The sequence below is a fragment of the Hipposideros armiger genome, unplaced genomic scaffold, assembly GCF_001890085.2.
Source record: "Hipposideros armiger isolate ML-2016 unplaced genomic scaffold, ASM189008v1 scaffold_22, whole genome shotgun sequence".
NCBI classification, from domain to species: Eukaryota; Metazoa; Chordata; class Mammalia; order Chiroptera; family Hipposideridae; genus Hipposideros; species Hipposideros armiger.
Genome location: NW_017731372.1, coordinates 6208388 through 6219965, shown reverse-complemented (window position 1 = coordinate 6219965; position 11578 = coordinate 6208388). Strand labels below are relative to the sequence as shown.

The following is an 11578-nucleotide window of genomic DNA, read 5'->3' as shown; positions in this document are numbered from 1 at the left end:
AACTTGGGCCAGTGAAGCAGTGTCCTCCACAACTAGATTGAAGAACAAAACGACAGCAACTCGTCTGTTCCCCTTCCCCTAATTCCCCAGTACTGTTCCCATCCCCCCAATTACCCAATAAAAATCTTAAAAAAAAAAAAAAAGATACTTGGGGAGATGGACATAGGGTGAAGAAACATGCGTCATAAACATACATTGGGAAATGGAATAAAGCATAATAAAATCAATCCTTCAATTTATGTTTTGTTTGTAACACTTCAACCACTTTAGAGTAATATAGTCAAAATCTTAGGTTTGTTTCAATTATACTTCCTTCCCTGTAAAGGTATAATCCAGTTTACAACAACAATGGCCCAAGGCCAGTGTACTAGGCATCTTTTTACAAGTTTTATTTCATTAATTTTCTTAAAATTTTATTTTCAGGAAAGGGGTTGACTACAAAGAGTCACAAGTGAACTTTCTGGGGTGATAGAAATGTTCTGATTTGATTGTGGTAAAGATTATGACTGTATTTGTCAGAATTCATAGAACTTTACACTTAAAAGGATGCATTTTACTTCATGTAAATTACCTCAGTAAACCTGACTTAAAAACAAAACAAAAAGCCTAAAATCTTAACTACCCAGCTAAAGATAAAATAAAATTTAAAATACAATGTACAATTTAGGTGCAAAACAGATTTTCTTTCCATGAGTGAAGGTCTAGTAATTTTTTGCATCTATTTTATAACGCTAATAATCCAATTTGATATTATACAATTCAATGTATCAATATTTTAAAATAGAGTATAAGAAAAATGGTTTGAGATTTTTTTAAAGATAAGGATTTGGGTGGCAAAATCTTTATTATAACCATAATGTTGCTAAGGCAATGCTACATATTTTTTTAAAATCTCAGAGAAACTAATCTAAGTCTGTTCAAAATTTCAGTGTTTTAAATTTCCATAATGTTACCATAAATTCTGCTTATATCATATGCTGAAAACTCTACATTTAATAGTTAAGGACAAAGAATTACCAGCTTGCTTCATTACTTGATAGAGTTGATTGCGTCCTAAAACATAAATGTTGCTCAGTGTCTTAAAAAGGCAAAGGAAAAGTAATGATTGTTTTCAACAAAACTGGGTTTAAAAAATCCAACATTATTAAGAACACAGGGAAGGGTAATTAAGTGATGTCGCTTCTTTAATACCCTCTGATTTTACTCTACCAGACATACCCAAGCCAACCAAGTCAATTTAAATTAGAAAGCATAATGGAATTCCAACCTCTGGAAACCCTGGAACAAATGTATTGTAAACAGCGAGAGCTCTCTTGCCCTGATTAAAGTAATATAATTGTGGCAGATGTCACTGTCAGTCAAAAAATCCACACCTTATTTTCTTCTAATATGGAAGAGGAGTATATTTTTATTTGTGGCTTTAATAAAAATACCCTTTAAGTGTATTGTGTTTGGTAAGTTGACTTTTAGAATAAAAAATACCTTAAGTGATAATATCTAACAATTATCTGTAAAAATTGTCCTCTCCCAATGAATCCCATCTTCCAAAACCCATCTTAAAATTTTCAATTTTGGGCGGCTGGTTAGCTCAGGTAGTTAGAGCGCAGTGTTCATAACACCAAGGTTGCCGGTTCGATTCCCACATGGGCCAAGGAGCTGCGCCCTCCACAACTAGATCAAAGATGACGACTTGAGTTGGAGCTGATGGGTCCTGGAAAAACACACTGTTCCCCAGTAAAATTTTTTTTAAAAGCCAAAAAAAAAAAAAAGCTGGTATTCCTTATTCCTTTACAAAAAAAATTCAGTTTTAAAAGTTAGACAGGTTCAACTGTGTCTTTTGAGTGTCAATAAAATCTGATTTTGTCCATGTGTTTTTTTAATGTTCTCTAATGTTTTTATCCTTAATAATATATAACAATAAAAAAACTGTTAAAATCTGAAAGGCAGAGAACATATTCAAAGCATTACTTTGCTGGGAACGAGTATGTTCTGGATATTAACGGACAACTAATCCACTAAGAACAACTACTCTGAGGCTGTTCGTGAAAAAACTGCTTAAGAGGTGATATTACGACAACCATGGTATCTATGTAAGGTGTCCTGGGATGTAACACAATAGTGCCAATGAGGCAGAAATTACTGTAAGAATTTTTATTCTTTCCAAAGTTGTAATCAATACATTTAATAAACAATTATTAAAAGTCCATAGGTCATGGAAGTGTTTTTGAATAAGCACTCTCTGGGATGTGGGTTGACAAGTCTGAACTCAACCAAGTGAGGTCCCTGCAATGACAGTTGCTTCTGTTGGAGGGAGAGGGTGGAGAAGTTCTAGAATGGCAGTGACAGCGATGGCAGGAGTGAGTCAAGAACAAGCAGAGAGAAAGGTGAGTCCTAAGAAGGCGGTTGAGAGAAGGGACGCTCCTGGGCTCCCTGAGCTGTACCATCAGGGCTTGGTGCCGTCGAAGAGGTCAGCGAAGAGTATTGACCAAGGAGTCAGGTAGGATTTGCCGATGTGGGGGGAATTACTCCAACGGGTTATGTGAATAGAAAATCAGAAAGCTTGGAATATAATTAGAAAGCTGGGGAGTTATTTTAAGGCAGGAAATGGTTGTGTTGTGAGTGCTATTGGGGGCGGGGGTTCTGAGTTGGTTACTGGTATTTAAAGACCTGCACTAACCAGATGTGTTGGTCCGGTATGAGTGGGGTGGACATTGACAGTGCAGATGAGGGGAATAAGACCCAGGGTTAAAGCTGGGACACTGTGGGAGGCATTGTGACATAATGTGAAGAGCATGAGCTTTGGAAATCAAATAGATCTGTGTGACGGTTAATTTATTTATTAACTGGATTGGGCCACAGGGTGGCCAGATGTTTGATCAAACCTTATTCTGGGTGTGTCTGTGAGGGCGTTTTTGGATGAGATTAACATTTGAATTGTAGGTTCAGTGAAGTGGATTGCCCTCCATAATGTAGGTGGGCCTCATCCAATCAGTTGAAGGCCTGAAGGGACAAAATGGCTCACCCTCCACAGTGTTAAGCCTTTGAACTGGAACATCAGCTTTTTCCTGCCTTTGGATTCAGAATGGAACTACACCATCGGCTTTCCTTGGGTCTCCAGCTTGTTAACTCAGCCTGTAGATCTTGGGACTTGCCAACCTCCATAATCACATGAGCTAAATAAATCTGGCTACATATATCTATATCTATATATCTCTTTATATCTATCTACCTATCTCTCTCTATATATATGTAGATATATATATAGAGAGAGATAGGTAGATAGATGATAGATATATCTACATAGGTAGATATATAGACATAGAGATAGATAGGTAGATAGATAGATAGATAGATATTGTTTCTCTGGAGAACCCTCATAAAACCTGGGTTAAAAATCATGGCTGTCTCTTAATAGTCATGTGACCTTAATTAAGCTTCTTAACCTGACTGGACCTATAAAATAGGAATAATTAATAATCCAGACAACATAGGATTGTAACTAGGGTTAATTTAAATAATTTCATAAAGCATTAAGCACAGGGCCTGGCACATAATGCTCAATAAACAAAAGTTATTATTATATTATAGAGGGCTCTATTTGGAGAAAAAAATCCAGGTGAAAGCGCCTACATATGTCTTCTTTGTGAGGAGAGTAGCATGAAAGTGAGCAGGAATTGTCAAAGCTTAACCTAGCCAACAGCAATGTCCTCTGTTCTTTCCCTCTCGTCTTCTCTCCTATGCTCATGAAATCTCCTTTCTGTGTTTTATCACGCTCACGTAACTCTTTATATGGGAAAATTTAGCTGAACTTTCTAAAACCCTATTAAAAATTTTGTTAAAAATCTTCCAAATACACATCACTCTGCGTTAAACATAGGATGTTTAAATACAGACCTCCTGATTCAGGATTTTGCAGAGGAGCTAGGTTATTATTGAAACTATTAATCACTGTAACATACTATGTATTATTTTCAAAACGAAAGCTCTGATAGCAAGTCATTCTGTTGTCGTTAGCCTTTCACAAAATTAAGTGTGGCATCAATGTCAGTTTGCTAGGAGTTCTAGTTAGAAAAGCTTTACTGTAAAACTCCCCCTCTGACAACGGTAACTTCTAAGGAAGGGAATAAGCACAATCTCTTTATTTTATATCCTTCAATCGTCTCTCAGGATCAGCACGATGTATCATTGTGCAGAAACTGATTCTATTTCAAATGTAAACACTGCATTTAGTAACCAGTCTTAACTATTCACAGAATCAGCAGAGGCTCTGAAATTCCTGTTGTTTTTTTTTTAAATGAAGACAGGCTAACTTCTCTGTGACAAGAACCTAATAACCAGTGGGTGGATTAGTTACTGCCTTGAGAGCAGGACGAAGTTCCACCATCTTAAACTTAAAAGTAAACCACATTACTTAGATACCCCCCAAATTTAGTTTGGTTGCTGCTTTTAGTTTCCTTGGTTTCTTTCTCAAGGGTGGTGTTGGTGGAGTGGGGGAGGTGTCAGGGCAGGTTTGGACAAAAAGGAAACTGTTTCGCCTAGCCCAGCTAAGTCTTGCAGCTTCATCCTCTCAACTATAAAAAAGTTTCCCTTCCCAAAATGTGCAATCTGGTTTTGGTAACCCACATTTATTCAATGAAACAAAGTGTTACAAAAAAACAAAAAAAAAATGTAGCTCTTCCTACATGCTAACACAATCCCAGGTGCCAGAGACACAGGGATAAAGACACTAGTCCCTGAGCCCCAAGAGCTTAATCTAGTGGGTGAAACTAGCATATAAACAATCAATCACAATACAGTGAACAATAACTGAGCAACAGATGTAGCTCAGTGAGAGCAGGTTCAACTTGGGGGCAGAGAAGACGGCAGCAAAGCTACAGGATGCAGGTGGCCCATTCCAAGGTTAACTATTTTTCAAGCAAAAACTCAATTTCCGGACTAAAAACCTTAATTTTTGAAGATGAGGACTTTTACGTTAAAGTTCTTATACATCATATACACATACAACAATAACCCAAAGGGAAGTTAGCTCAGTTTGAGCACATGATTCATCATCATTCACACCTGCTTAAGTTAAGACCCTCCCAAAATAGGCATTACATTGAGGAAAACGTGGTAGCAACTGTACAAAATTAGGATAAAGAAACTTCTGCCGTTGTATGAACAATATAACATTTATTTGTTAGACTGCAACCATCAGTCCTCTTTTTAAACAGGGTTAAGATGGATTCTGAATGAGGACTAAAGCCCTAAAAACTTAGTTTCCCTAATTATATCTGAAAAATCTCCAATTTACAAAGGTCAGCGTGGTATTTTTGAAAAAGCAAATGAAAAGTACACGTTTGGGTTTACACATTTGTTATTCACCCATGTCATAATCCCTAAACTACGTTTATTCCACAACTTTCTATCATTTCTTTCTAAGACAAGGGCACACGAAGAATTTTTTGGTTTTTAGGTTATAGCTTTCAAAGCCTTGAAATAGAAAATTTTAACAACCCAACCATTAGAAAACGTACCCATACTACCACTTGACACTCAGTTTATCTTTATATTTCACTCTTCTGTTAACATTCAATGCCCTTCATCTAACAAGGTCAAAGTCTCCCCAAATGTTGTTTTATGAGCTGCCTAGGGAGACCAACCCTGTGAAACCTGAGGACACCACACCAAAACAGAATGCAGGTCACTGTGACAGGGCAGACCCACTCTGCAAAGTCAGAACTGCGGGGTTCACTTTACGCTGACAGAGCTTCTTTCCAGAACCCTCTCCCCTGCCTCCCCGCAAAGAACGCGTGAGTGTGGATGTCACAGGATGCCTGGCTTTTATCTGGTCCCCTGCCCGTCACCTTGGTGTGCCCCGGGCTCGGGATGGGGAACCTGGGTTTTGTGGCACCAGCGTTGGCTCAACTGGCGACCTTCAGGCCCCTGTACTTGGCCTGACCCGAGTGGGCACCTCCCTTACCACTGCCAAACGCAACTCGGACTTGGCGGCTCAGGGGGAGTCCCGGGCGCCCCCAGCCCGCTCTGATGGCGACGCCAGCCAGGCCGGGGCTTGGGGAGCAGGCAGGAGACGCAGAGCATCCGCTCCACGTGGCCACTCCGCCTGCCGAGCCCACGCCACCCCTGGTCCACCAGGGAACTTTCCAGAACCCTGGCCCTCTCTAGGAAGTACCCGGTTGCTGTCCAGGAGGGAACCTCGGTTCGTACATGAGCGCCTCCTCTGAGGCAGGCAAGTTCGGGGTTCGGCAGGCAAGCCAAGGGGACGCTTCGGGGCCCGCCTCGGGAGGCCCCGCGCTCCGACACCCCCAATGGGCCCGCGGGCCCCGCCAACCAGCCGGGCCCCGTCCTCCGGGGGGACCGACGGCGAGCCTGCCAGGGACCGACAGAACCGCGCCCCCAGCCCCCTAGTCCCCTCGGCTCGTCTTTACCTCGCCTGACCCCGCCAGAGCGGCCGGAGCTAAAATTAGAAAGCAGCGCGACGCGCGCTCACGTGCCCCCCGTCGCGCAGAGGGGGAGGGGCGCGGTCCGGATGAGTCACGGCCCCGCCCCCACCCGCCGAGGACGCACTGACGTCAGCCGCTTCCCCGAAGGATGACGTAAGCGCGCCTGGGGGAGGCCGCGAGGCTACCCTAGAACGTTCACATGCCTTAAAGGGACCAGGCCTCTGAGGGAAGATCTGAGGCATGATTCCACTCACTTATCCATAGAATCAGGACCCATCTTATGCCCCTTTGTACTGATAAGTGTCGACTGTTGAGATGATGAAAAAAGGAGAGCAACTGAGACGCATTGGAGCCTCCCTGAAACCCCAGCACCTCTTCCTGGAAGCCCTCGTTGATTAACCAGAGTGTGATCCTGACCCAAAAAGCTTTCCACGGCCCTTGACTCCCAACCCCTTCACTTACAGCCCCCTTCTCACATGCTCGCACCTCTGCTACTAGAGAAAGGCTGTGGTTTGACTGTTTATATAATCCATCACCTTGGGCCATTTTATCACTGTTTTTGACTGTGTCCAAAGTCTGTCATCAGTAAGTAGTGTGACCTGAAACAAGTTACTTAACTCTCTGGGTGTGAGATTTATGAACTGCTGTCCAAACCCTCCACTTATGCTAATGTTGCCCATGGAAGCTTCCAGAGGCAGGAACCCTGTCCAACAGTTGCTCATTCAGCATTATCACAGCCTCACAGGGAACTGAAAATTTACTGAGGTTTACTATAGGGCAGGTATTTTCATTACCCTCCCACACCCCCTCGTGTAATCCTTCCATCTCTGAGGTTGGTGTTATCATCCCCGTTTTACTGATGAGGAAGGAAACCAAAGCGTAGCAAGGTTAAGTGTGTTTCCCTAGGTTACACAGCTAAAGCATGGCAAACCAGAAGTCATTCCCAGATCAGTTGGATTGCAAGTCTGTTTTTGGTGATAAGTTTGGGCTATGAAATGTATGTTTTATTCTGAATATGTATGTTGAGTCCCTAGAACTAGCTTTTTCCCTTTTAACACAAGCCCAGTGCCTCTGCACAAGTTACCCACTCCAGGCCAAAAGATCCCCAGAGAAGGCGGTGCCAGGCCTCAGGGTAAGGCAAGTGAGGATGCTCACTCTCAGGCACTTCCTGCACTTGCCCAACCCTGAGAACAAGTGCCTTCCTGAGGCTGGCACTCCAGGCACCTCACTAGCCTCACCCTAGTCCCAGCCCTGCCAGGCCTACTCTTGACTCTGCGTTTCCTCTCTTGAAACTAGAGAGACCACCCTGCAAAGTGGACTCACCTGGCAGACCAGCGGCTAGCTCTACTAAAGTGCAGAAGAAATACCTTATTTCCCCTCCATCATAACCTCTTCTCTATAAAGCAATAGAAATTTTCCAGTTGAAACAGCACATGCATGCTGAAAACAAATGAAGAGACAACAGCTTCTCAAAGTTTTGAGCAAAATAATGGTGACGGTGTACTGGAAATGGAGCCAAGTGGGTGAGCTGCTGTCCCTGTTATCTTCTGACAATTATTACTGGTCCTTGGCTGAGAGTGACAGCCCTATCCTCAGGCTACACATGCCAGGTCTACCAGGAGCACCTTCCCCCGCCAGCTCACCCCTTGGAGGCATTTAAAACTGACCCCTCTTCACTTGTGCCCAGTCTCCAGCCACCACCAAGCTCTCTCCTTTGTGTCCCCTGGCTCCTGTCCCCTCTATCATGCTGATGGAGTCACTGCTCACTGCTCTTCCTGTTGTGCCAGGTTTTCTGGAGCCTGTCCCCAAACACCTTGGGTGTGCTCCCACCACAGCCTTGGGAGGAAATGGAGAAAACCACAGGCAGCCTTAGCTGTGGGGGCAGCAGCTTCTTTCTCTGTTACTGGGGCGAGACACACAGACATGGAAGCTTAGGCCAGTATGGCACCATCAGGCCAACCAGGCCAGCCCCTGTTTTATAACGAAGGGACTAAGGTTCAGGTGACATGACCTGCCCGGGGTCGCATGGCCTGTTGGGTAGAAAGTCCCAGTCGCCTGAATTCCAGCCCACTGCTCTTCCATGGGATCACACCTCTGTTATGTCTCAGATGGAACGGGGGCATGAATGCGCATGGTAAATTGTAACATGTCATATACATGATAGAAGGGACGAAAAATGGTGACTTGAAGTAAATATAGAGATGAAGTCATAGGGAAGACCTGGAGAACCCCTGGCTGTTCCCACTTCCCTTTTCCCTCTCTCCCATTCAGTCTCCAGGTAGGTGAGGCGGCTATTCCTCCTCAGACCTAGGGATCACTTCCCAATGGAATGACACGATGAGTTGGTTTGCCATTTTTAAACCTTCGGTAATCCAGGTCTTATGTGTCATGTCAGATTTTGATTTTTTATCATCCAGCCTTTACTTCCCATCATTTTCTAATCCCAGAAGCCCCATTAAATATCGTTAAGAGCCATAAATGTAACTGGCCAGTGATGTGGCCTAAGGATTATGATCTCCAGCAAACAACCCCAGCAAACAAATGAGCAGGAATCCTGGGTCTGTTCCCAACTGTGCCAGTGACTCACTGGATGACACAAAGCAAAGCTTTGCTTTTGCAGGGGGAGAGAGGTGGACACACACACAGCTGCTGGCCTGACAGAGGTGGAAGGATGGGGGAGAGGCCCTTCGGCAGGCTTCCAACATAGTGGAAGCTCAGAGGTCCCCCAGTAACTGCGGAGCAGTGACCTGCCAGATCAGCGCTGGGTCAGTCTGAGCTCTGTCCCACGTAAGCGCCTGCCTTGGATGGAGCCGCGAAGATGGCTTGGGCTGGATTATAGCACGTACCCTTCATGACATCATTCTCATTGGTTAGGAATGCACCCTGGTTATTCCCAACTCCACTTTAATAACTTGTTATAGATCTACCCTCCAGGAATTTATTTGAAACTTTCTTTAATCTATTTATATTTCAGCCTATACAGCCTTTTCAGGCAACAAGTAGATTTACCATTTATGTAAAAGCACTTTGGTCCTAAAACACACAAAGTGCTGTATAAGGATTTTTAATAATAATAATAGTAATAATCCTACAAATTTGAAGGTACAGTTCCTCATTAAAGGGACACCAACAATAGGCTCAAACCCCAGCAGGAACATGGCAGCTGTGTCTATGGAGTAGCCTACTTCTTTCTTCTCTTTTGTTAGAACAAACTATTCCTTGATTTACTTTAAAAAAATAAATTATAATATACTATTATATAATAAATATATTATAATTGGATGATAGTAATAATTCAGATGGTTTCACAAGCTTATTTTCAGTCACTCATTATGTTTGTCTTTTTTATCTCCATGCGCACATACACCACTGCCACCCCCCACCCATCAAAAGTGTTTATTAATGGAGTGGGGTGTTGTGATGGGAGTAACGCTGCACGCAAATTAGGTAAACACATTCAGTGTTCTCTAAGGACTTACATCTAGGACCAACATATAGTAAGTAGGTGTTCAATAAATACTTGTTGGATGGTTGGATGGATGGAAGGATGAATTTAAAAAGAGAGAGAGAGAAACTTGTGTGGTAACTGGTGAGACATATTAGGAATAACTGTATTGGGGGCTGGAGGGAAACATGAGAGTGTAATTGGCACAGAGGGAAAAGGGATGCCAAAGAGGTGCCCCTCCTTCCATCACAGGTGCTGTGTAGGTGGCAGGAGTGAGGAGGCAGGTATGAGGTCCGGAAGAGGGTGACCATGCTCTGTGGCCATCTATCTCTACTTTCAGTATAAACCACACTAGAATGAAGTCCTAAAAGCCAGGTGATTCAGTAGGTGAATGGACAAATAAACCACAGTATATCCAGACAGTGGAATATTATTCAGCACTAAAAAGAAATGAGTATCCAGCCATGAAAAAAAGATATGGAGCAAGCTTAAATGCATATTACTAAGTGAAAGAAGCTAATCTGAAAAGGCTATATAGTGTATGATTCCAACTACGTGACATTCTGGAAAAGGCAAAACTGTGGAGATGGTAAAAAGATCAGTGGTTATACGGGGTTGGGGGAGGGATGAAAAGGCACAGCACAGAGGATTTTTAGGGCAGTGGAAATACTCTGTACCATATTATAATGGTGGATACATGTCATTATATATTTGCCCAAGCCCATAGAATGTACACCACCAAGAGTGTCCTAATGTAAGCTAGGGACTTTGGGTGATAAAGATGTGTCAATAGAAGTTCATCCATTGTAAGAAATGTACCACTCTGATGGGGGCTGTTGATAGTGCGGGAGGCTGTGCATGTGTGGGGGCAGGAGGGCGTATGGGAAATCTCTGTACCTTCCACTCCATTTTGCTGTGAACCTATAACTGCTCTACAAATTAAATTATATTAAAAAAAAATCCCGGTGAAGTGATTACAGCTTTCTGTATGTAGGCTTGGTCCACTGTGGAGTCACAGAGACTTGCGTTGGCATCGGAGCCCCATCGTGATCAGCTCTGTATCTTCTGGAAAGTTACCTCTGATCTCAGTCTCTCCTAAACCCACAAAACCTTCTTCAGAGCGTTATGAGAATTAAATGAAAAACTATGTGTAAAGAGTCTAACCCAGTACCTGGGATGTGCAGCACCGTAAATAAAGACAGCCCCCCTCCCCAATTCCTCCCTAATGCCTGATGATTAAACATTCTGTTTAATGTTTGACTAACATGAATTGGCTACTAATTTCAAAGTTAGGCTAGTGGAGGAAAGCTGTCTTGGGTGAACGTGACCTTCTCCTAGAAAGGGAATTTGTGTGTGGGAGTGGCCATGTGTGTCCTCAAGTGCTCGGTCAGAGATGGTGGCGACAGAAGGTCAGACATGAACTTGAGCCCTGGGAGGCAGCATCAAGCCCCTCACTCAGCTTTCTCCTGTGAAAAGGTCAGGATGATGGAAGGCTGTCATATTTAGATGATGGCTCGTAGGGAAGCCTCGGTGGGTTAGTCACCAATGCTGTGACTTCATATTGCCACTCAATATAGTAACAGCTGTTGGTTGCTTTAGGGGGCAGGGGCGGGGTCAGTTTTTGTTGACCAACCATACCTCCAGGATAAATTCAATAGAATCAGCCAGGAAGACCTGACAAGGGGAGAAA

At 43.3% G+C, this 11578-nt stretch overlaps 1 long non-coding RNA gene across 1 annotated transcript in view; it reads right to left on the bottom strand.

Annotated features, from left to right (window-relative positions):
• LOC109379149 (uncharacterized) overlaps positions 1-6540 on the bottom strand; it is a 47596-nt gene extending 41056 nt beyond the window's left edge. Inside the window, exon 1 of the long non-coding RNA XR_002123131.1 lies at positions 6429-6540. This is a non-coding gene — a long non-coding RNA (uncharacterized LOC109379149). The remainder of the gene's footprint in view (positions 1-6428) is intronic.
• Between the last annotated feature and the right edge of the window lie 5038 nt (positions 6541-11578).